This window comes from Chrysochloris asiatica, unplaced genomic scaffold (genome assembly GCF_000296735.1).
Source record: "Chrysochloris asiatica unplaced genomic scaffold, ChrAsi1.0 scaffold00107, whole genome shotgun sequence".
Classification (NCBI taxonomy): domain Eukaryota; kingdom Metazoa; phylum Chordata; class Mammalia; order Afrosoricida; family Chrysochloridae; genus Chrysochloris; species Chrysochloris asiatica.
This window is the reverse complement of record NW_006408625.1, coordinates 9,765,020-9,788,321: the sequence shown is the minus strand read 5'-3', so window position 1 is coordinate 9,788,321 and position 23,302 is coordinate 9,765,020. Positions and strand designations below refer to the sequence as shown.

The following is a 23,302-nucleotide window of genomic DNA, read 5'->3' as shown; positions in this document are numbered from 1 at the left end:
AAGCAGAAAGTCTCATCTTTCTCCCACAGATCTGCTGTTTCGATCTGCTGACCCTAAGGTTAGCAGCCTGATTTGTAACCACTACACTACCAGAGCTCCTTGTCTCCTGGGTGGGGAGAACTGGTCCCGTTCAGTAACCTGCTTAACATTCCAGCTTGTCTCCCAGGAGAAGCAGGCAATGAATGTTTTTACCTTTTCCTATTCAATTCCTCTCCCCATTTCTCTTTTCACCTTCCCATGAAAAATTATTTATAAGGTTCTTTATACTCTCAACCAATCCTCAATGGCCTCTTCTTCTATTCTGGGTTCAGCCTACTCCAATCCTTTTGCCAGTCATCTGCCCCACTAAAACTGCTCTAGACAAGCTCACCAGTGACTCCGTGTTGACAGAACTAATGACCACTTTTTCCATAACTCCAGAGCTTTCAGTGTCAACTGTCCTGGCTGACCACTGCCTCCTTCATGAAACCTTCACTCCTCTTGACTGCCATGATATCACTTTCCTGGCTAGAACTGCCAGGGGAGGAATTCTACTCAAGCCTAAGCTTCCATGGAGAGGAACAACAAAAAGAATATGTCAGGCCCATGTTGGGGACCGCAATCACTGAGATGTTGAGGCCCTGTGTCATGGACAAAAACCCCACACAATGGCCCCACTCAGGATGGCTAGCCAGGGACCCTGAGGGCCAAAGGAAGTGACCTCCTGACATCCCAGGTTCATTGGTTTTTGCGTACTCACTGGTGGGCTACCTCTGTATAATTTTCTTTGGTCTTATTATTCATTCTATGCTTCTAACTCCAGTAACTATAGCTTTTGAGAAAATGGTTTCTTATGTGCCTCTCTTAATGTCTCCACTGTGTTGGCAGTGCATAGGGTTCTGGGAACAAATCTCTCTGAGGAACAAACTCTGGCCACCTGGCAAGCATGTCCAAACTGTTCTTTATCAAATTATTCAGTTATGTTTGATATTAACTTAATACATGAGCCCTGGATATCCATTAAAAAAAAAAACCCCTTCTAAAGCCAAGGCAGTTCCAAAGGCAGGTTTGCTGGGATTCCGCAAGGAGACTCTGGAGACAATCCGCCCAGGGAATTCACTCAAAGTGGATTGGCAAATTCCGGAGTATTGTTCAAGGAATAATAGTGTCAGCCCCTCAAATCATCCCCAGGTGTAACCCATTAACCTAGAGGTCCTTCTTCCTCCTGAAGGCTTAAGCCAGGTAGCTGAAACAGCTTGACTTTCTCCAGACCTTTTGAATCCTTTTTTCACCTTTACCCATTAGAGATTAAGTGCTATAGGTATGTTAATTAGCCTTGAGAAACCTCACGCCACTGCCTTAGGAATTAAGCCTAAAAAGTAATTTATAGTTTTGCTTGAATTTTTGGAAAATTAAGAATGTTAGATTATTAAGACAATCTGTGATGTAGATTTTAGATTTTTTTCCTGTAAATCATTGTGTCCTGTTTTGAACGATTAATCACATTTCATTTCTGTACCCTGTCTTAATAATCCCCTTCTTCCTTTGTGTAAAATCCCTCCCTGAAATAAAAGACGGATGCAGATTGAATCCTGCATGCATTACTGCTTGCAGGGCCATGCTTTACAGCCATGATGCTTGCAGTGCAGGGTCTGTCTGCCGATTTTGCATCCACTCTGGTCTCTGAGTGTCTCTTTCTTTCTCTCGTTGCGTCTTTGTGTATATTCTTTCTCTATCTCTTTTGCCGCCATATCTCCCTACTTCGTGAACCATACTTCCCTGTCGAGGCAGGTCCCCGACAGGCCCACAGTCTTAAAGAGGATTTCACATGTTATAGGACTTTCCTCTCTTTTCTCCATGTCCAAAATTGAATCAACATAACCTCCTCCATTAAAAGCCACTTCCCAAATTACTACTTTCTGCTATCTTCCCTTAAAAGATACTTGTTGTTGTTAAGTGCCATGGATTCAGTTCCAACTCATAGCGACCCTGTATAGGGTTTTCCAAAGAGCGGTTGGTGGGTTTCAACTACCAATCTCATGGATAGCAGACCAGTTCTTATCCTACATCGCCACACCAAGACACACCTAAAATATGTTGTTGCCATTGAGTTGACTCTGATTCATGGCAACTTCATGTGTGTAAAAATAAAACTTCATTCTAGAGGGTTTTCAATGACTGTGATTTTTCAGAAGCAGATCATGAGTCCATTCATTTAAGTCTACCTCTGGGTGAACTCGAACCTCCAAACTTTCAGTTAACAGCCAACTGCTTAAACATTTGCATTTCCCAAGGACTCCTAACCTCCCCTAGGCATCAAATAATCTTACTTACTAAGAAGGTACAATGAAAATAGTTGGAAGTGTTTAATGTAAAGTACTTAGAAAAGTGCCTGATATGAATACTCAAAAAAATCTAAGCTAAGAAGCTTTTAATTAATCATTTTTTTCTGCTTCATTAATTTTTCTTCCTCTTTCCTCTCCTGCAGCTCATCTGTCACAAAGTCTTTTTTAAAAATTTTTATTGTGAATTGAAAGAAACTTTACAGACAAGATCATAAGCTTTACCTTCAACTAATCATACACTTTGTTTCATCTCAATAATTACATTCCTCTTTATGCAACAATTATCTTGCTTCCTCCCTGTGGTTCCTATTTGTATTCCACCCACCTTCTTAGCACTTCTCAATTTTGTCTTTATGTAAATGCTGCCCTTTTGTTTTTGAATGATTGACCATTCCATGGCAAGATATCTTACTAGTGCTGTTGTCCCTTGCTATAAACATATCTACTGCTTGGCTGAAAATTGGACCATTAGGGTGAGTTCCTTTCCAGACCTGAAGTGTGGTTGAGGACCATAGTCTCAGGTTCCTCCAGTCTCTTTCTGAACATTAAACTGGGTCTTTTTTTTATTATTAAATAATTTTGAGTTTTGTTCCACATTTTCTTCTACTCTATCTGGGGAAGTTGGTAGTGGTAGTTCTGGTTTCAGAGTCATGAAGACTGGTGTTCACATGTGCCATTAGTTCAATGGACTAATTGATTCCAAGCCTCTTCAGTTCTTACCACTTTTCTTTCTTTTGCTCATGGAGAGACCAATAACTGCACCTCAGATGGCTGCTCATGAGCTTTCAAGATCCCAAACTCTACTTACCCAATCAGGATGTAGACCATTGTCTTTGCAGATTATGTTATGCCAATAGATCATGGTATCTCCTGAGACTATGGCTCTGAGACCCCAGACCCTTAAAGTTATTGCCTTAGGATGTTGACAATATTTAGAAAGTTTTGATCTTTTTGCCTGCTGTATGCTCTATCACATTCATAACTGCTTGCAAGTACAAATATCCTCTTTCCAACTTTTATATGTTTGTTATTGTTGTTGTTGGGTGCCATCAAGTCAGTACCAAATAATAGATATATAAAAATATATATTCCACTATTCCTCTCTTACCCATTAAACCTATGTCTCAATCAAAATACCAACTCACATAACATCGTTGTTACAAGGTTGTGTATTTATTACTATTTACCTATATCCTCTTTAGCCCATACATACCTCCCCATCTCCCCATGTCTCCACCTATCTTCATTATTCTTCTGCCACCCTCCCTCTTCTTATATATTGCCCTCCCCCTTCTTGTATATTGTTCACCCCATCATCTGAGCTAACATGTGTCTACACTTTAGCCAGCAAAGTACTCTCCCCTCCCTCCCATCCCTGGTAACCATCACAGAATATTTCTTTTGTCTGGAAGTCTTTTCTTAAGTTTTTACAACAGTGATCTAATACAATATTTGTTCTTTTGTGATTGACTAATTTCACTCAGCATTATGTCTTCCAGATTCATCCAAGTTATGAGGTGTTTCATAGATTCATCATGATTCTTCAACATTGCATTCCATTGTGTGCATGTACCTAAGTCTTATATGTTTTTATCACAATTTCACTCAGCTCAAACACATACTCCATGCCCCCATAGATATCTTCCCCAGATCTGCCATCATTATTTCCTCATCAAGAATAGCACACAAAACTCCAGTTGGTCTTGGGTCTTCCATCCTTGCCCCATACTCCAGTTCATCATGAATATCACCTCTCTCTGTCTCTACAATAGTCTAAGGTGGGGGGGACACATTTAGATGATCAAGTAGTACTGGATGACACAGGATATTTAATGCTATGGAACTTTCCAGGGTAGTCAAAAAAAGAGAAGGCTTGGGAGGTCCATGAACTGGACTAGAATGAGACATGATGGTATGAATAGAAAGGAGCTGTTATGCTGGTCTCCAAGAGTCTGAGAGATGGCAGGAATCTTAGGGGTCATTAGGCTTCTTCTGGTGCAGGGTCCTTCTCTACTGACATTTCCTGACTGCAACCTCTACTTGAACAGATGACTCTGAGCTTCCAGGTCCACTCCAATCCCTATCAGACAAGAGCAATGAGTTTAGTCTGGAACCAAAGATGTGAGAATAGTGGTCAAGAGCACTACTTCTATAATTAGTCAGATCTGGTTAGTGACCCTGGCCTCTCTGAAATTATCAGTTGCCTCATCTCGCAAATGAGGACAATAAAAGTACCTACTTGATCAGGTTTGCCAGTTTTTAGTAAGGTGAAACATTTTAAATACTCATCATGTACTTGGATTACTCATTTTACCACTGTTAATTTTAATTCCCAACCATGACAAGAACCAGATAAAATTAGGATTAAGAAAGAGATGAAGACTCAAAATAGTGACCCTTCACACACACTACGAGACCTCATTTCCTCTCCAATCACAGGAAGTAAAGCCATATTTAGCCTGAGGGTGGTACTAATCCCAGGACTGCCTATTTCTTCTCATGCTTTTCCCTCTCACATGTGTTCTCGGGGGTGATGGGGGTAGTTCCCCATCACCCCCGAGCCAAAGAAAGTAAAAGGTGGAGATGGCTCTTCTTCCTGTTGGCAAAAGGATGACGAATACTGCTATATGAGGGATAGCAGATGGCCCAAACCAGGGGATCTTCACCAATTTCCAACTTATACCATTAGAAATAGCATGAGGGATAGCAACACCTGAGCATTGAGCAATTCAGAGAGACCAAACAGATAATGAGCTCTAAAGGAGGCACTTCCATTAGAAGCTCCTCAAGAAGGGTTGTTGTTGTTTTTGTTGTTAAGTGCCATTGAGTCGGATCCGACCCATAGCGACCCTGTATAGGGTTTCCAAGGAGCAGCTGGTGAGCTTGAACTGCCAACCTTGCAGTTCAAACGACTTTGCAGTCTGGTGCATTAACCTGCAGCACCACACCAGACTCCTCAGGCAGGATAGAATCCACCTAATTCCCCTGATTTTAGCCTTGAGATCTCTTTTGATCTCTTGAAATCTCCCACCTCATACTATCTTATGCACCCCACCCAGAGGATCCTGTTCTCCTTCCTCAACTGTAGACAAGAATTTGACCTGTTGTGTATGAGGGTGTAGTTGGGTCTTTAGAGAATGGGGAAGGGTTTGGGCAGATAACCAGATAAAGGTGGATGGGAAGTATTACCTAGAGAAAGAAGTGAATGAGAACCTTGAAGAATCAAGGTTCTGGTTCTTTGATTTAGGCTCCCAGCTGACATCTGTATACAAGCCTTTCCTGCCCTATATTGGACAAACAGTGTTGTTTTTGTTGTTAAGTGCCATTGAATCAGCACTGACTCATAGTGACCCTATGCACAACCAAATGAAACACTGCCCGATCACAATCACAATCATTGCTACGTTTGAGCCCATTGATGCTGCTACTGTGCCAATCCACCTCGCTGTGGGTATTCCTCTTTTTCTCCGACTCTCCATCTTACCAAGCATGATATCCTTCTCCAGAGACTCGTTCCTTCTGACAATAAATCTGAAGTATGAGAGATGAAGTTTGGCCATCCTGGCTTCCAAGGAGCACTCTGGATGTACTTCTTCCAACACAGATCTGTTTGTTCTTTTGGCAGTCCATGGCACTTCCAATATTCTCCTCCAACACCATAACTCAAATGCATCTATTCTTCTATGGTCTTCCTTATTCACTATCCAATTTTTGCATGCATATGAAGTTACTGAAAATACCATGGCTTGGGTCAGACACACCTTAGTCATCAAACTGATATCTTTGCTCTTCAACACTTTAAAAAGGTCTTATGCAGCAAATTTGCCTAATGTAATACACTGATTTCTTGACTGCTGCTTCCATGCATTTTGATGGTTGATCCAAGAAAAATGAAGTCTTTGACCATTTCAATCTTTTCTCCATCGATAAGAATGTTGTTTATTGGTCCAGTGGTGAGTATTTTTGTTTTCTTTACATTTAGATGCAATCCATACTGAAGACTGTGGTCTTTGATCTTCATCAGTAAGTATTTTAAGTCCTCTTCACTTTCAGCAAGCAAGGTTGTATCCTCTGCATATCGTAGATTGTTAATGAGTCTTCCTCCAATCCTAATGCCATGTTTTTTTCATATAACCCAGCTTCTCAAATTATTTGCTCAGTGTACAGGTTGAATAAGTATTGGTGAAAGAATACAACCCAGATGCACTTCTTTCCTAATTTTAAACCATTCTGTGTTCCCTTGTTCTGTTCTAACAACTGCCTCTTGGTCTATGTACAGGTTCCTCATGAGCAGAATTAAGTGTTCCGAAATACTCATACATCACAATGTTGTCCATAGCTTGTCATTATCTACACAACTGAATGCCTTTGCATAGTCAATAAAGCACCGGTAAACATCTTTCTGGTATTCTCTGCTATCAACCAAGATCCATCAGATGTCAGAAATGATATCCCTCATTCCACATCCTCTTCTGAAACTGGCTTGAACCTCTGGAAGTTCTCTATCAATGTATGCTTGCTGCAGTTTCTGTATTACCTTTAGTAAAACTTTACTTATATGAGATATCAATGATATTGCCAGATGATTTCCACATTCCATTGGGTCAGCTCTCTTTGGAATGGGCACAAATACGGATCTCTTCTAATAAGTTGTCCAGGTAGTATGTCTTCCAAGTTTCTTGGCATGGGTCAGTGAGTGCCTCAAGTGCCCCCTCACTTTGTTGAAAGATATAAATTTGTATTCCATCAATTTCTGGTGCTTTATTCTTTGTCAATGCCTTCAATGCACCTTGGACTTCATCCTACAGGATCATTGGCTCTTGCTAATATACTACCTCTTGAACATCAAGCATTTCCTTTTGGTACAGTGACTCTGTTTATTCCTTCCATCTTCTTTTAATGCTTTCTACATCATTCAATAATTTGCCCAGAGAAACTTTCAATACCACAGTTGAGGCTTGAACTTATTCTTCAGTTCCCTCAGCTTGAGAAATGCTGAGTGTATTCTTCCCTTTTGGTTTTCTAACTCCATGTCTTTGCACATTTTGTTATAATGTTTTACTTTGTCTTCTTGAGCTGGCCTTTTTGAATTTTTTGATTCAGTTCTTATACCTTCTCACTTCTTCCATTTGCTTTAGCATCTCCATGCTGGAGAGCAATTTTCAGAGTCTCTTCTGATATCCATTTTAGTCTTTCATTCTTTGTTGTGTGTGGAGGGGAGGGCGGGGGGTTAAATCAACACTGTGATTTTTATTAATAGGTTACTACACTGTACACTTAGACATGTCAGTAGAGGAAGCAGACAGCAGAATGAGAGACAAACATCATTATTTTTCCTGTTTTTCATTATGTGTACACAGAAACGTGAATGCCATTTGAAATCTTTTTTTTTTAATGGCAATTAAGTTACAATCACCCATCTTTGTAGTAAACTAACTCTAAACATTATATCTGCAATGCATATGTAAGTGGTTGCTCATTGCACAATTATTAACATGTATGTGTTCTGTTCAGAACCAGCAACTTACTTTTTGTGTTTGTTTATTTTTAAAGAAAGAACTACTTCTGCTCTGGCTTATTATTTATTTATTTATTATCAACAACAAAGGTACGGAGGGACATATGATGGACTAAAAACCTTATTTTTTTTAAGGAAGATAAAATTCCTTTTAAGAAATTTACAGGTGTGGTTGCTGGTGTGGGCTTCATTCTACTAAGTGATTAGACTGGGAATCAAATGTAACGCCTGCCTCCCCTCCCCCTCCCCATCTCAGGAATTGGCATTATTTCTGAAATGTGGGTTTTTGAGTATTCTGTTTTTTGAATCAGTTGACAATCTATTTCAATCAAATGATTTGGATGTGGAAGTTAAAAGTCAACATACAGGGGATTGTAACCATGGCAATGAGACGATATACAATAGAATGAATGTAAAACTAATGTTCTCCCATGTAAACTATCACATAATTCACAATAAAACATTTAAGAAAAAAAAAAAGTCAACATACACTATGTTGTGCACAAACCCCAAAGAGCCTCCATTCTAGCCCATTTTTGCCAAAGGGGGAGAAAGTTTCTCTGCAAACAGCCACTAGAGGGAGAGAGTCCTTGAGAGTGGGTGTGGTGCAAGGTGGCTACAGCAATTCAATTTTGCGGTACGGTAGTACAATAGTACAGTAGGTTGGCTGGTTTCACCATCTGATCAGCTGTTCAGATCTATCTGGAGGACGTTGGTGGTGTAGTGGCCGCCTGTGGCGCTGTTCCTGTGGTGGTGGTGGTGTGCTGGAGAGTGGGTTCCGATTCATAGCGACCCTGTACAGGGTTTCCAAGACTATAAATATTTACGGGAGCAGAAAGCATCCTCTTTCTCCCGCCAAGCAATTGGTAGTTTCGAACTGCTGATCTTGAGGTTAGCAGCCCAATTCGTAACCAATACGCTACCAGATGGCAGCATCAATGGGCTCAAGCATGGCAACAGTAGTGAGGTGGACCCAGGTTAGGGCAGTGTTTCGTTCTGCGGTGCATAAGGTCGCTATGGGTTGGTACCAACTCGATGGCACCTAACAACAACAACAAATGCTACCAGAGCTCCTTACCAATGGACCACTGCAAATAGCCTACAGTTCTGTGGAATTTAGCATTCTTATTCTTGACACCTGGAGAAAGCAGTTCTTCATTAATTTCCAAGTCCACATGATATTTGATATTTTTGATAAGCTTCTGACAACTACCTGTTTTTTCTTAAATGAATCATTTGAGGTGCAACACAAACATGGGAGGGAGCTTTTCCAGTGTAACTCTCTGATCTCCACCTCTTGTCTGTTTTTTTGTGGTGTAACCTTGAACAGACTTTCTTGCAACCAAACTTTCCAGCACATCCTGGACTGTGCGTATCCTGTCAGACTGGATGTCCAGTTGCAGTGTGAAGAATAGCTGCAGTGTGGCAAATTCCTTTTAAATCTGCTGGTAAACCACAGACCTGATGTGTCCATCGAAAATGCCAGTAATGGGGGTCTGAACAAAGTCTGCCTACTGTGTGACCAATGTCTTATTTCTGGGACCCACTTGTTCCCATTCTTCCTCACTTCCCTCACCTTGTTCTTCATGCTTGTCTTTGCTTACCATGGGGGCTTTTGGGTCCATTGGAAACAGCTATTTGCTATTTGGTGAGACACGTTTCTTTAGATTCAGCATCTCCTCGTGAAACCCATTGAGAATGAAGCCCAAGTTATTCCTCAGCATCTTCTTGTTGGCCCTTTTCAGACAAGTTTGACTTAATAAGGTCAGGAGTCTATAAATATACGTAGACTCAAAGGGAGCTCCAGGTCAGAGGTCCCTCACAATTTTATCCCCAAGAGCTTGTCCAGATTTTGGAGGTACTGGCATATTAGTGAACTCATTCATTAACTGAACAAAGCTATCTATCATAGGTGTGGACATACAAGGCCATAGCACTTTGGAATACACAGGAATGGACTTCATCAGGTGATACATTGGAGGGCAAGCAACCAATGCCTGCAGCATAACATTAAAGTAGTAGCACTAATTTCCTTTATTGATCAGCCCACTAATTTCCTTATTGATCAGCCCAAAGGGTTACAATGACACTGGTTTATGTCTTACAGGGTTACATTCTCCCCATAACTGCAATCTTTATGGCTACAGGATCCTCTGAAACCGGAACAAGCCCTTCTTTGACTTCAGCCTGCTTTTTCAGAGACCAGGGTGGATGAGACAGGAGGAGAAGACTTAGTTTCCACAAAAGCTATGGGCAAATAAGAGGAGGGTTTGGAGTCATGGACGAGACTGGCCCACGACTTAGTAGGACTGGAGCCTGCAGCCAAGGCCGTAGGGTCAGTCCGGGAGGAAGCATTCTGGGGCTGAGTGGGCTTGGAGTCCATGCTTTCTACCATGTGCAACTCCGCTCCATAGGCAGCTGGGTCTTCACCCGAGGATTCAAGTATTTGTCCGTTATCAACGCCAAGGTTCTCAGTAGTATCAGCAGCAGTGTAAGGCTGGGCCACAGGCCACCCCTGGCGGCCTCTGCAGGGAGGCAGGCCTGTTCAAAGTCAGCCAGGTGTCACAGCTCAGGCTGCCCTGCAGTCCTGGCCTGGCTGTCCAGTGCTCAGGGGAAAGGTCTGTTGGACAGAGAGTCACTGACGAAGTCCAGGGGATCTTCAGGGCTGTTACAAGTCCTGGATGTGACCAACGAGGGCACATCGCCCATGAATTTTGCATCCTCCGCGCTCACACTGTTTGGGACTGCTGGGTGGAGGAGGCCGTTGACCAGGGTTTCTGTGGAAATACTACCATGGCTGCCGCCTTTCAAGAAACTGTAATATCCAGAAGGCCGTTTTTTCTTCTTTTTACGTTCCCTTTGTCCATGACCACCAGAACCACCATCATGTACCGAAACTTCTGCCTCCATGTGAGAGCTGCTGTCCAGAGCTAAGGGGATGCCTGCTAGCTGGCATTCATTGCATCTTTGTCTGCGTCATCAGGGCTCTTTCTGGAAGTTATACAGCCAAGAATAAATTTCGGGGCCTGAGGGTTTAATGTCCTTGAAATACTGCAGCTGTGGTTTCTCAGCAAGGTGTCACTGGGCTCAATCACTTCATTAACTCCAAACTCGATTCTCTGGTTGTCCATTAGGTAGTTCATCTACAGCCTGGGTTGACCACACTGAAGAGCGAGGCCACCTAGAACTGATTGAACTTATCTGGGCTAAAATCTTCAAAGATAAAGTGCAGGCTGTGGAGGGCCACACATCCTGACTCCTCACACCACTTCCTCGGCCTCCGCCTCCAGCATCATGTCCCCAGCACAAACACAGTCGCAGCGGCCCTTTCTTGCCTTCTTAATGACCATTTTCTTTCTTCCTCTATAATGTTCTAATGTCATCCCACAACCCTTCTGGTCTCTGGTTTTTAGTGCCTAATGCATCAAAGCTGTTCTTCAGATGATCTCTAAATTCAGGTGGGATATATTCAAGGTCATATTTTGGCTCTTGTGGACTTGTTTTTATTTTCTACAGCTTCAGTCTATTGGTGGTCTTCAGCTTCAGTCTATTCAGACCAATTGATGGTCTGTTCCACAATCTGCCCCTAGCCTTGTTTTGAATGATGATATGGAGCTTTTCCTCTGTCTTTCTACAGATGTTGTCAATTTGATTTCTGTGTATTCCATATGATGAGGTCCATGTGCATAGTCATCTTTTATGTTGTTTAAAAGGTATTTGCAATGAAGAGGTCATTGGTCTTGCAAAAATTTTATCATGCGAACTCCATCATTTCTATTACCGAGGGCAAATTTTCCACCTACTGGCCCTTTCTCCTTGTTTCCAACTTTGCATTCCAATTGCCAGCAATTATCAATACATCTTGATTGAATGTTTGATCAATTTCAGATTGAAGAAGTAGGTAGAATTCTTTAATATCGTCCTTACTGGCTTTAGTGGTGGATACATAAATTTGATTAATAGTGGTATTAACTGGTCTTCCTTGTAAGCGTATGGATATTATCATATCCCAGACAGTGTTGTACTTCATGATAGATATTGAAATGTTCTTTTTGATGATGAATGTAATGCCATTTCTTTTCAATTTGTCATTCCTGCCATAGTAAACCATGTGATTGTCAGGTTCAAAATGGCTAATACCAGTCCATTTCAGCTCACTGATGCCTAGGATATTGATGTTTATGCATTCCATTTCGTTTTTTAACAATTTCCAAACTCCTAGATTCATACTTCATACATTCCATGTTCCTAAAATTAATGGATGTTTATAGCTGCTTTTCTTCATTTTTGAGTTGTGCCCCATCAGCAAATAAAGGTCCCAAGAAAGCTTTACTCCATTTGAATAATAACTTTGAAGAGACAGCTCTTCCCCAATCACATTTTGAGTACCTTCCAACCTGAGTGGCTCATTTTCCAGCATTATATCTGACAGTGTTCCACTGATATTTATAAGGTTTTCAGTAACTAAATATTCCGAAATAGTCTCTTCTTCATAGTCTGTCTTCGTCCAGAAGCTCATCTGAAACCTGTCCACTGTGGATGACCCTACTGGTATTTAAAATATCAGTTGCATAGCTTCCAGAATCACAGCAACACACAAGCCAACACAGTATGACAAACTGACAGATGAGTGGTTGTGGACAAACAGTAGAGGTACATCAAGAACCCCATGGAGATAGACTGGGCTTGCTCTATAAACTTTCTTTGTAGGAAGTCTCTCTGGAGTGAACTACCTTCATTCTTATCCCTTCTTTCCATCTCTGGAAGAGACTAGAAATAACAAAAAACAAACAGACCAAAAAAACCCAACAAACAAAACTGATCTAGCTCTTCTGAGAACAATGAGAGAAAAAACTGCACTGTGGCAAATTGGTCTCTGATCTTCACAAAGTCAAGCTAGGGCCAAGGTCCTGGACTTGTGGATTTCCATAGGCCATCTACTTGGAAAAATACAAGTCTTAAGAACAATTGACAAAACACTGATGTTGGGAGTAACTCTGCTCTGCATGTTGGAGGTGAGTACTAGAGTGGGCAGGCCATAGGAGTGAAGGTTCCTCACTATCCCAAGTTATTCCTACTAAGTCTGGAATGAAGCTGGTAAGGATTGATAGAATTCAGAAAGCTATATGGTTATATTGCCTCACATCTCCAGAGACTTAGAATAAAACTAAGGCCTGCAGTACTATGGCACTCAGGAAGAATTGTATTCACAACCACATGCTCCCAGTGTGCATGTACCTGTACTCATAAAACTCACTGAAAATTCTCATTAACTCAAGTCTGCTTTGACTCATGGCAACCCATGTACAACAGAACAAATGGTTGCCTGGCCATGTCCCACATTCATAATCATTGGTATGCTTGAGTCCATTGTGATCACTGTGTATTTTCAGTACCTTTCAACCTAGAGGACTCATCTTTCAGCACTACATCGTACAATGTTCTGCTTGTGATCCATAGCGTTTTTGGTGGCTAATTTTCAGAAGCAGATCACTAGGCCTGTGTTTCTAGCCTGTCTTAGTATGAAAGTTCTAGGGAAATATGCCTACCATGGGTGACCCTTCTGGTATTTTAAATACCAGTGACATAGCTAACAGCATCATAGCAACATGCAAGCCACTACAGTAGCACAAACTGTCTGGTAATTGGAGGAGTTTCACAATAGTAGCTACCAAATGTTCTTGGTCTTTTATTTATGGTCCTGACATCTTTCTAGATCCTCAGACCTCTGTGTCCAATTTGCTGTTGTCATTGCCACCTAGATTCTCTTCTTTCCCATCATATTCTGCATATCTAAAAGAAAAGACATCACCTTTCCATGCAAGTTTTTTTTCTCTAACTCCCCCACCCCATCTAAATGCCATCAATCACTTCCAGGCCAGAAATATAAAAGTTAAGTCTGTCACCTCCACATCCAATCAATCACTAAGACTTTGCCTATTCACATTTTGTAAATCTGCTATCTCCTTTATATATTTACTAATGGTTGGTGGTGGTTGTGTGCTGTGGAGTCGGTCTGGGACTCATAGCAACTCTGAATAGAGTAGAGTTTCCAAGATTGTAAATCCTTATGGGAGCAGAAAACCTCATCATTCTCCCATCGAGAGACTGGTAGATTAGAACTGCTGAGCTGTGGTTAGCAGCTCAATTTTTAACAGCTAATAATTGGGCACACAAAGTACTTGTGGTCTTGCCCCTGCTTCCTCTTCAACCTCCTTTCCCACTCTTTCCTGCATTTCACTTTATCAATTAATGGTTTTGAACTATCCAACTCTTTGTCTTTGATCTTTAAGTACCCTCTTCCTGAGAATGTTTTAATCATCCTACATTTTACTCAACCATTATCTGTTACAAAAATTCTTTGAAAAAAAAATTTTTAATTGTGAATTGGCTGGAGGTTTACAGAGCATATCATCAGTTTTACATTCAACAATTTGTATACATTTTGTTCATCTCAGTGATAACAACTCCCTCAAAGTAACATCACTTATCCCACTTCCACCCTGTGGTTCCTGTTTCCATTCCTCCTTTCCTAACCCTTCTGAACTTTGTCCAATGAGATTATTTCTGTCAGTTGTCCTAACAATACTGCAGCCTAACTGTACAAAAGGAATCTGTCTTACTCCTCCATAGGTAAATGTTGCCCTTCTGATCGCAAATGGTTGATTATTCTAAGGTGTGCATACCCCACTAGTATTATTGTCCCCCTTATAAATCTATCTATTATTTGGCTGAAAACTGAGCCACTGAGGTAAGTTCAGTTCCAGACCTGAAGGGTGACTTAGAGCTATATGTCCCTATTCAACCAATAAACTAAACCTGGTCTTTTTTTTTTTTTTTTTTTACAATTTTGAGTCTTTTCCCACATTTTTCTCTCATTCTACCCAGGACCTTTTAGTGTGATTCCTTTCAGAGCAGTTGGTAGTTCTTCTGATATCTGGTTGGTGGACTCTGATAGTCACATTGTCCATTTGTTCCTTTTCCCATGTGTCTTCAATTTTGTGTTCTTTCTTTCCTTCAAACAGAGAAAGATTGCTAGTTTCACTTTAGATGGTCACTCATGAACTTTTAAGACACCAGTCACTACTCAACAAAGTAGGATATAAAACATTGTTTTTGTGGACTACGTTATGTTCATTGACCTTGGTATTTCCCCAAGACTAGGATCCTGAGCCCCTAAGCCCAGTGACTCATTTTTGAACCCCTAGAACAGCTTTGGTGATCATAGCACCCTGTGCTCACCTATCTCCTGACATATACCACATGGTAATGAGATTGTTTCTGTCAGTCGTCCTAATAATACTGCAGCCTAACTGTAGACAAGGGATCATCTGTCTTACTCCTCCATAAGTCTCCCACACTCTCTATATATCTGGCAGTAAATATGCAGTAGTATATGGAAATAAATTATAAGGGTGAGCCTCAGAATGGATACCTCATAGATTATCCTCTAAAATCTTTCCCTTTGGAAAGGTCTATTAGATAAAAACACCTCTTCACTACTCATCATAACATTTTCCCCCTCTGAAACGGTTAATCTGAAATAAAACTCTGACCTGTAGGAGACAGCATCAGGGATCAAAGTACTAGCATCTAAGATGAATTTGACCTCTGGTTCATAGATGTCCTTTATTATCTTAGAGGTAATTGAGAGAGTAAGCATGAACACTAGTAGCCATATTATTTTTATGTTATTTCCTTAACTTTTATTTTTGAAAGGTGGATAGAAAGTTAAGAACCAGAAATTGAATTATTTGGTCATTTCTCAATTCCCTTGTTATCCCCTGGGTGGTACAAGTGGTTAATGTAATCAGAAGCTAACCAAACAGTTGGAGGTTTGAGCCCACCCAGATGCATCTTGGAAAAAAGGCCATTCCAACTCATAGTAACCCTGTATAGATATGGTTTCTGAGGAACAGCTGGGGGATTTGAACTGCCAACCATTTGGTTAGCAGCTCAGTGCTTATCCTAGAGGGCCACACCATAATCCCTGGCAATTCATTTCTAAAACATCAGCCATTGAAAATATTATGGAGCACAGTTCTACTCTGACACACACAGGGTCACCATGAGTTGAAGTCAGCTCCTCAGTAACTGGTTTTTGGTTATCCATCACCAAAGAAGACTCTAGGCCTTTCACAAACCTGGAGTAAAATGACATTGTTGTTGTTGTTAAGTGCCATCGAGTCAGTTCTGACCCATAGCGACCCTGTACAGGGTTTCTGAGGGTGTAAATCTTTACGGGAGTAGAAAGCCTCATCTTTCTCCTGCGGAGCGGATGGTAGTTTCGAACCACTGACTTAAGGTTCGCAGCCCGATTTGTAACCACTACGCTACCAGAGCTCCTTAAAATGACATTACATCATCAAAGAAATAGGTTTGCTTTCTAGTAGTGAGGATGTGTCAGCTTCCTTTACTGTGTGGTTTTCTTTCTCTTCCTCCCAACAACCCAGCAATGCAAATAGTTCATACATCTTACAAATAGTTTCAAGTTCCATTTTCACAACTCACTTAATTAGAAAAATTTGCCAGAACAGTTTTGAAAATTAATTCCATTTTTGTGAAAAGCTCTATTTAAAATTCTCTAATTTGTTTTCTCAGACATCTAGATGAAATCTCTTGCCTTTAATACAACATAGCTTCTGACCTTTCCTTAATCAAAAGCTATCTACAGTTACAAAGGCAAATGTCTACTTAATAACTGAGATTTACTCCTGAACCATCTTCTCTGCATCCATTTATGCAAGCACTGTAGGATAAGCAAGGTTTGCAGTTCAAGTTCATCAGCTGCTCCTCAGAAACCCTATACAGGTCCCAATGAGTCAGAACCAACTAAACAACCACCACCACCATTTACTAAGCATTACCAGTGGTGGCCCTGGGTGACATAAATGGTTAAGCACTCAACTACTAACCAGAAATGTTGGTAGCTTGAACCCACACAGAGGCACCTCAAAAGAAGGACCTGGGGATATGCTTCTAAAAGGTCACAACCTGAAAACCCTATGGGACACAGTTCCAATCTGCAACATATGGAATTGCAATAAGTGAAGTTAACTCCATGGTAACTGGTGTCAGTGGTCAGACAAAGTCCTAAGCACTTTATACTCGTTACATCTGCCCTTCCCCTAGAGCTCCTTGTGGCTTGTGCTCCTCACTCATAGTTTTTGATCAAATGCCACTGTAGTGTACTGGATTACTTTATATTATAGCTTCTTCTACCCGTAGTCCTTTGGTCTGGTTAAGAAAAGGTGGAAGAAGATTCTGATAGGATTTTATGATTCTGTTGTGATTGTTAACAAAGTTACGTGTGATTATAAAAACTTGTAACTCTACATGAGTTTAAAATGAGTTATCTCAGATGCCAGAAGGGGAATCTCACTGTCATCAAATGAGAACCAGTAGAGGAGTATGTTCTTTGAACCCTGGTATCGCTGTGCATTGAACCTCCTTGGCCCCGGGACAAAATACTATGATACTGGAGGAGCTCCACAGGAAGTAGCAGCAGCAGAAACAAGAGCCAGAGCATGAGCAGAGCTTCCCAGTTCATGGAACAAGTAAAATTAAGTGATTTGGGGCAAGAGGTTTGCTTGTAGAGTGGGGTGCCTCTAAGACTTAATTGAGGGAGTTATGTTTGCTGACCCACAGAGCTAGAGCCGAGTACCTTCAGACTGAGGCTCACAGTGGAATGATGTTGCCCTAAAAGGGTTTTGTAACATTGACCAAACAGAGAGGCCTGCCTATAAGCATGATTGAGGAGAGGCTATCCTGGCTAGAAGAACTGTACCCTGAACATGTCTGACCCTGAATTGTAAACTATTAACTTCCCTAATAAATCCTATAACCATGATTATGGTGTCTGAGTTCTGTATGGTCATTGACATGATTTATCACACCCAGCTCAGTTGCTCAGAGAAAGTCCTGGTGTGGAGCTGTGAGTTAATGCACTGGATTACAAAGTCGGTTTGAACTACAAAGTCAGCAGTTCAAGCTCACCAGCCACTCCTTTGAAACCCTATACAGGGTGGCTATGGGTCGTAATTGACTTAACAGCACTTAACAACAGCTGCATAGAGAGTGATGTGGGATGATGTTTGGTGTCATTTTTGCAGCCACCTTCTCAAGGATGTTGAATTTAAAAATTGCAACTTCCCTTTCTCTTCATAAGCACTTCCTGTCCTCTCTCCCTAGTTTATTTTTCTTCAAAGTAACAATCAGTTATGAAATTATCTATTGTCTATCTCTTTCCATTATGATATAAACTCCATGAAGACAAAGTTTTTGTTTTGTTTTGTGGTGATTTTTGTTTCTTTTCATGGATCTATATTTTTATTGCAGAATCCCCAGCACCTAGAATAGTGGTAATAGTAAGCAATAAAAGAGCTCTGGTAGCATACTGGTTATGAGTCAAGCTGCTAATCTCACTAAGGTCAGCAGATTGAAACTGTCAGCTGTTCCGCAGGAGAAAGATGAGGCTTTCTGCTCCTGTAAAGATGGACAGCCTCGGAAACCCTATGCAGGAACCGACTCCACAGTACATAACCACCACCACCACCATAGTAAGCAATCAATACTAATGGGGTAAATAATAGTCACCAGAATCAAGAAATTCACTGATGGTGAAAGATAATATAAATAATTTTCCAAATAGAATTGGACCCCAACTCTTTCTGTCACGGAGCCTGAACCTTTCTTCTTTTTATTATTCGTTTTTTCCTTATAGGGATTGTCAGAGATATGTAAAAGTATACACCACCACTACAATTGTCTTCAAGTCAATTCAAACTCATGATGAGACCGCATGTGGAGGAAACTTGTTCTCTGTATGGTTTTCAATGGTTATGATCAGTCAGTAGACTGCTCAAAAGAAGCATTTCTTCTGATGTGCCTCTGGGTGGACTCAAATTTCCAATCTTGTAGTTAGCAGTCAACAATATTAATTGATTGCACCACCCAGGGACTCCAAGAAAGAACTTTTTTTTTTTTTTTTTTAATGTTTTATTGTGAATCATGTGATAATTTACATGGGAGAATATCACATGTGAATCATGTGATAATTTACATGGGAGAATGTGATAATTTACATGGGAGAATTTACATCCAATCATATATCATTACATTGCCATGGTTACAATCCCCTCCATGCATCATCAAACAACACTGCAAACCTGCTCCCTGGTCATCAGCATACAGCCCCTCTCCGTCTCTGGGTCTAAAGTCCCCACCTGCTCCATCCTTCCATGTTATCATCTCTGCCTCCATCTTTGGCTTCACTGCTTCTCTAGGTAGGGTCCTGCCCTCCACTCTTCTCCCTTCATGGTCCCAGGGACCTCCGCTCCTAGACTGCAAAGTCAATCACTCCCCTCCTTGCAACAAAACGTCTACCTTTACATTTAAAACCCTCACAATCAGTCCTGATAACATTTATTCACTATTGTATCACTAGATACGTATCCACATTTCCTTTCATCAGCCTCGCCTAGACAGATTGGATACTACTCAGTGGAGATTCTACCTTCTACTAATCTGGATCTAGGTTCCCTCTTTAAAGCTTGTAAGCCAGTCACTTCTTGCCTTTGTAGTCACTTACCCCCAACTTTAGGTAGCCAATGTCCAAGTTGCACATCCCTGTCTACTCTGTTTATGGAGGGAGTGGGAATGATAATTGCTGTAAAGAATTGTTCCCTTTTTTGAGCTACTGCATCCAGAGGTGTAGGTCAAGTTCATCAAATTGTATCAGATCACTCTTTTTTTCCTCTGCTTTCTTCTTCTAGTTGAGCTCTGATCATCCAGTTATTGAAGCCAGGTCAAGTGTGTATTATCTGCAAGTGTGGGTGTTCTTGTACATGTGCCCTCTCTTCTTATCAGTTGGATGCTTCACTCTCCACTCTTGTCTTCTGTGGCTATGTCACTGACTCTATGCCCAAGAGTCCCCAGGTCTTGCCACACTGCTGGCCAACCAGGTCTCCACCCAGGTTCACAGGAGTCTATTGAGCGTTGTAGGGTTTAGCTCGCAGCTTCATTGCTGTTTTTCCTTCACTTCCCCTTATCGGTGACAAACGTGGTCATCAATCAGAGCGTGTTGTCCCATTGAGTGTTAGTCTTGGAAGGGCGTTTGCTCTGAGGGGACCTTATCACTTGCCTTGCTGTCTCCTGGGGGAGCAACTTGCTTGTTCTTGTAGTAATCAGCTGGTCTGCCTATTTTGTTTTGTGTTTTTCTTGTCAGTCTTTCTTTTAAGAAGTACCTTCTGTTCTTCTAGCTGCTCAAGGCTGGTCTGCCCGTCCATTCAAGTGGAAATTTCCCACCTCTGAAGATTCTGGATGCTGTTCAGGAGTCCACCTATAGTCTTATGTAATTCAGCGGCTCTGCAGAAAGCTTCACTGGGCACGTTGTAGCCTCATTTTAGGTATTTCAATGGTGTGAAGTTGTGGGTTAATGCACCAGACTGTAAAACTGTTTAAACTGCAAGGTCAGTGGTTCAAGCTCACCAGATGCTCCTCTGAAACCCTATACAGGGTCTCTATGGGTTGGCACCGACTTGATTGCTTCCAGGGCAATGTGATCAGGATGTGGGCTTCCCTTTTCACTCTTCTTATTGTTTAACTCAGAGTAACTTTCACAGAGGTTATCTGTTTCCCTGGTATATGGCAGTTGGTATTGGTTCTTGCCTGGGTTTTGGTGTTTTATAGAGTGTGATTGTAGCTTGGCTATATGACAGTAGTTGCTGACTCTTCTTGTGTAGTATATGGAGAGAAAGAGTCCTCCAAAGGTAGAAGGGGGAGCATATAACAGCAAAATAGCACCTGCAGGGGGGGAAAAGGGAGAGAGAAAAAACAAACCAACCAACAAACTAAAACAGCAACAACAAAAACTAGACTGAATATTGCAATCTATTATCACATAAAAGGGAGAGAAGAAAAAGAAGAAAAAAATCTGTAACCTAATATGAATATGACTTTAATGTCCTCTCTTCAGCTTCTTGCTTTCAAAGCTGCCTGAAAGATTTCAACATGCTGTGTTGGTTGTTATGCTATACCTCAGTCTTTAATTTAATTTTCAGCCTGTTTTGTTTTAAAGCTCTCTTTCTCTCTCTACAGCCCTGTCCTGCCCTTTCCCATAATAACAAATAAAACAAAAGACAAACAAGCAAAAAACCTTCAGGGCCTGCTCTTGGGCTGAGTACATGTGCACATGCATGGCAAAAAAACTCACCAGGAGGCAGGAATGTATGGTGACTAAGGTGGAGGTGCAGTGAAGTTCTCCATCAGCAATAACACAGAATACCAGGTAAGGAAGATCCGGAGCCACAGAGATAGGAATATTTTAAAGGTTTGAAGGATTATAGCTGTGGAGTTTGGAGCTGAAGTAAAAAATTGTGTACTTTTGAATCTGATGGGCCAGGCCCAGAAGCCTGAGCTGACCTCCTGGGCTAGACCAAGCAGAAGAAGAAACAGGGGGAGCAGAAACACCACAGAAAAAGGCTACGGGAACCTTGGGACAAGGGTGAACATTATACTTTGTCAGTTTTGCTTTGTTCTGATTTTCATTTTTTCTTTGGTATCTGGTAATTGGCACATTCACTGTTTACCCTCCTCCATTCTGGTGAATGGAGGGAGAGCCTGAGCTAAGTGGCCACCCCCCACCCTCACTGCTGGTGGGTTCTTCTGCCATGCATGTGCATAGATACTCAGCCCAAGCGGAGGCCCTGAACTTTTATTATCTGTTTCTTTTTCGTTCTGTTTTTTATCACGGGAAAGAGAAGGAAAGGGCTGAAGGGAGGGAGGGAAAGAGAGTTTAAAAGCAAAACAGGCCAAAGGTTGGATTGGAGCCTGAGGTATCACGTAACAACCAACACTGGCAACTTGGAATCTCTTGGGCAGCTTTGAAGGCAGAAACTTGAAGCAAGGACATTAAAGTCATACTCATATTAAGCTATAGATTTTTTTTTTCACCTTATATTTTCTTCTCTCCCTCTACTCCCTTTTGTGTGATTAGAGACTGCAATATTCAGTCTTGTTTTTGTTGGTGCTGCATTTTTGTCTTTTTTTCTTCTTCTCCTTTCTCTGATTTCCCCCCCACACACACTGGTATTGTTTTTCTGTTATATGTCCTCCCTTCTGCCATTGGAGGACTCTTTGTCTCCCTATATTACACAAGAATAGTCAGCAACTGCTGCCAAGCTACAATCACACTCTATAAAACAGCAAAACATAGGCAAGAAACAATACCAACTGCCATATACCAGGGAAACAGACAAAACCTGTGAAAGTTACTCTGTGTTGAGCAATAAGAAGAGTGAAAAGGAAAGCCCATATCCTGATCACATCTTCCTGGAAGCAATCAGAAAGCATAAAAAATTACCAAAATACATACTCAATTAAGTATTAAGGCCACAGATAAACATTAAACATGTCCAAGAAGCAAAAGCAGGTGACCATATCAGCACATGTCCAGAAACAAGATAAAATGTCTGAGACAAATGACCTAGAGGTAGACCTGGACTACATTCTGGAAGGAGGGCAGGCCTTGGAAATGCCTGAGAAAGAATTCAGAAAAATGAATATAAAATGTTTCAAGACACTTTACAATGGAGTTGAGAAAAATAAGGAAGAAGTCAGGAAAATGCTACAGAAACAATCAAATAAGATAGATACAGCATTGGAAACAATTCAAAACCTACAGAAAGAGGTCCAAATGATCAAACACAAAATAACAGAAATAGAGAACACTCTGAAAGGGTAGAGGAGTAGAATAGATGAGATGGAAGGCAGAACCAGTGAGCTGGAAGACAAATCTCTCAATACCACTAAGATACAAAAACAAAAACAATTAAAGAATAAAAATTTCTGAGGAAGCTCTAAGATTCATGTTGGACAACATGAAGAGGAATAACTTACGAATTATCGGCTTTCCAGAACCAAAAGAAACACACAATTCCAAAAAGGAAATAGTTGAAGAACTGTTGGAAGAAAATTTCTCGACCATCCTGAAAAGAAATAAGTTAAACGTTCAAGAAGCTCAACGAACTCCAGGAAGGGTGAACCCCAAGAGAAAGTCTCCAAGACATATCATAGTCAAGCTCACCAAACTCAAAGATAAGGAGACACTTCTAAAAGCAGCCAGGGGGACAGGCTCTTCAACAGATGGTGCTGGCAGAAATGGAAAATGATATGCAAAAGTCTGAAACAAGACCTTCACTTCACACCTTATACAAAAACCAATTCAACATGGATTAAAGACCTAAATGTGAATCCCATAATTATGAAGGTCATCAATGAAAAATTCGGGATAAATGTGAAGGGACTAATGATGGGAATACATGGACTAAAAAACATTTTGAAAACCACACAAACAAAAGTAGATAAAATAGATGAGTAGGACATACTAAAAATTAAAAACTCATGCACATCAAAAGACTTCACCAGAAGAGTAAAAAGGGAACCCACAGAATGGGAAAAA

General features: G+C 41.0%; 1 pseudogene; it reads right to left on the bottom strand.

Moving 5' to 3' along the window:
- Positions 1-8,526: 8,526 nt before the first annotated feature.
- Positions 8,527-23,302, bottom strand: part of LOC102823235 — a 52,151-nt pseudogene continuing 37,375 nt past the window's right edge.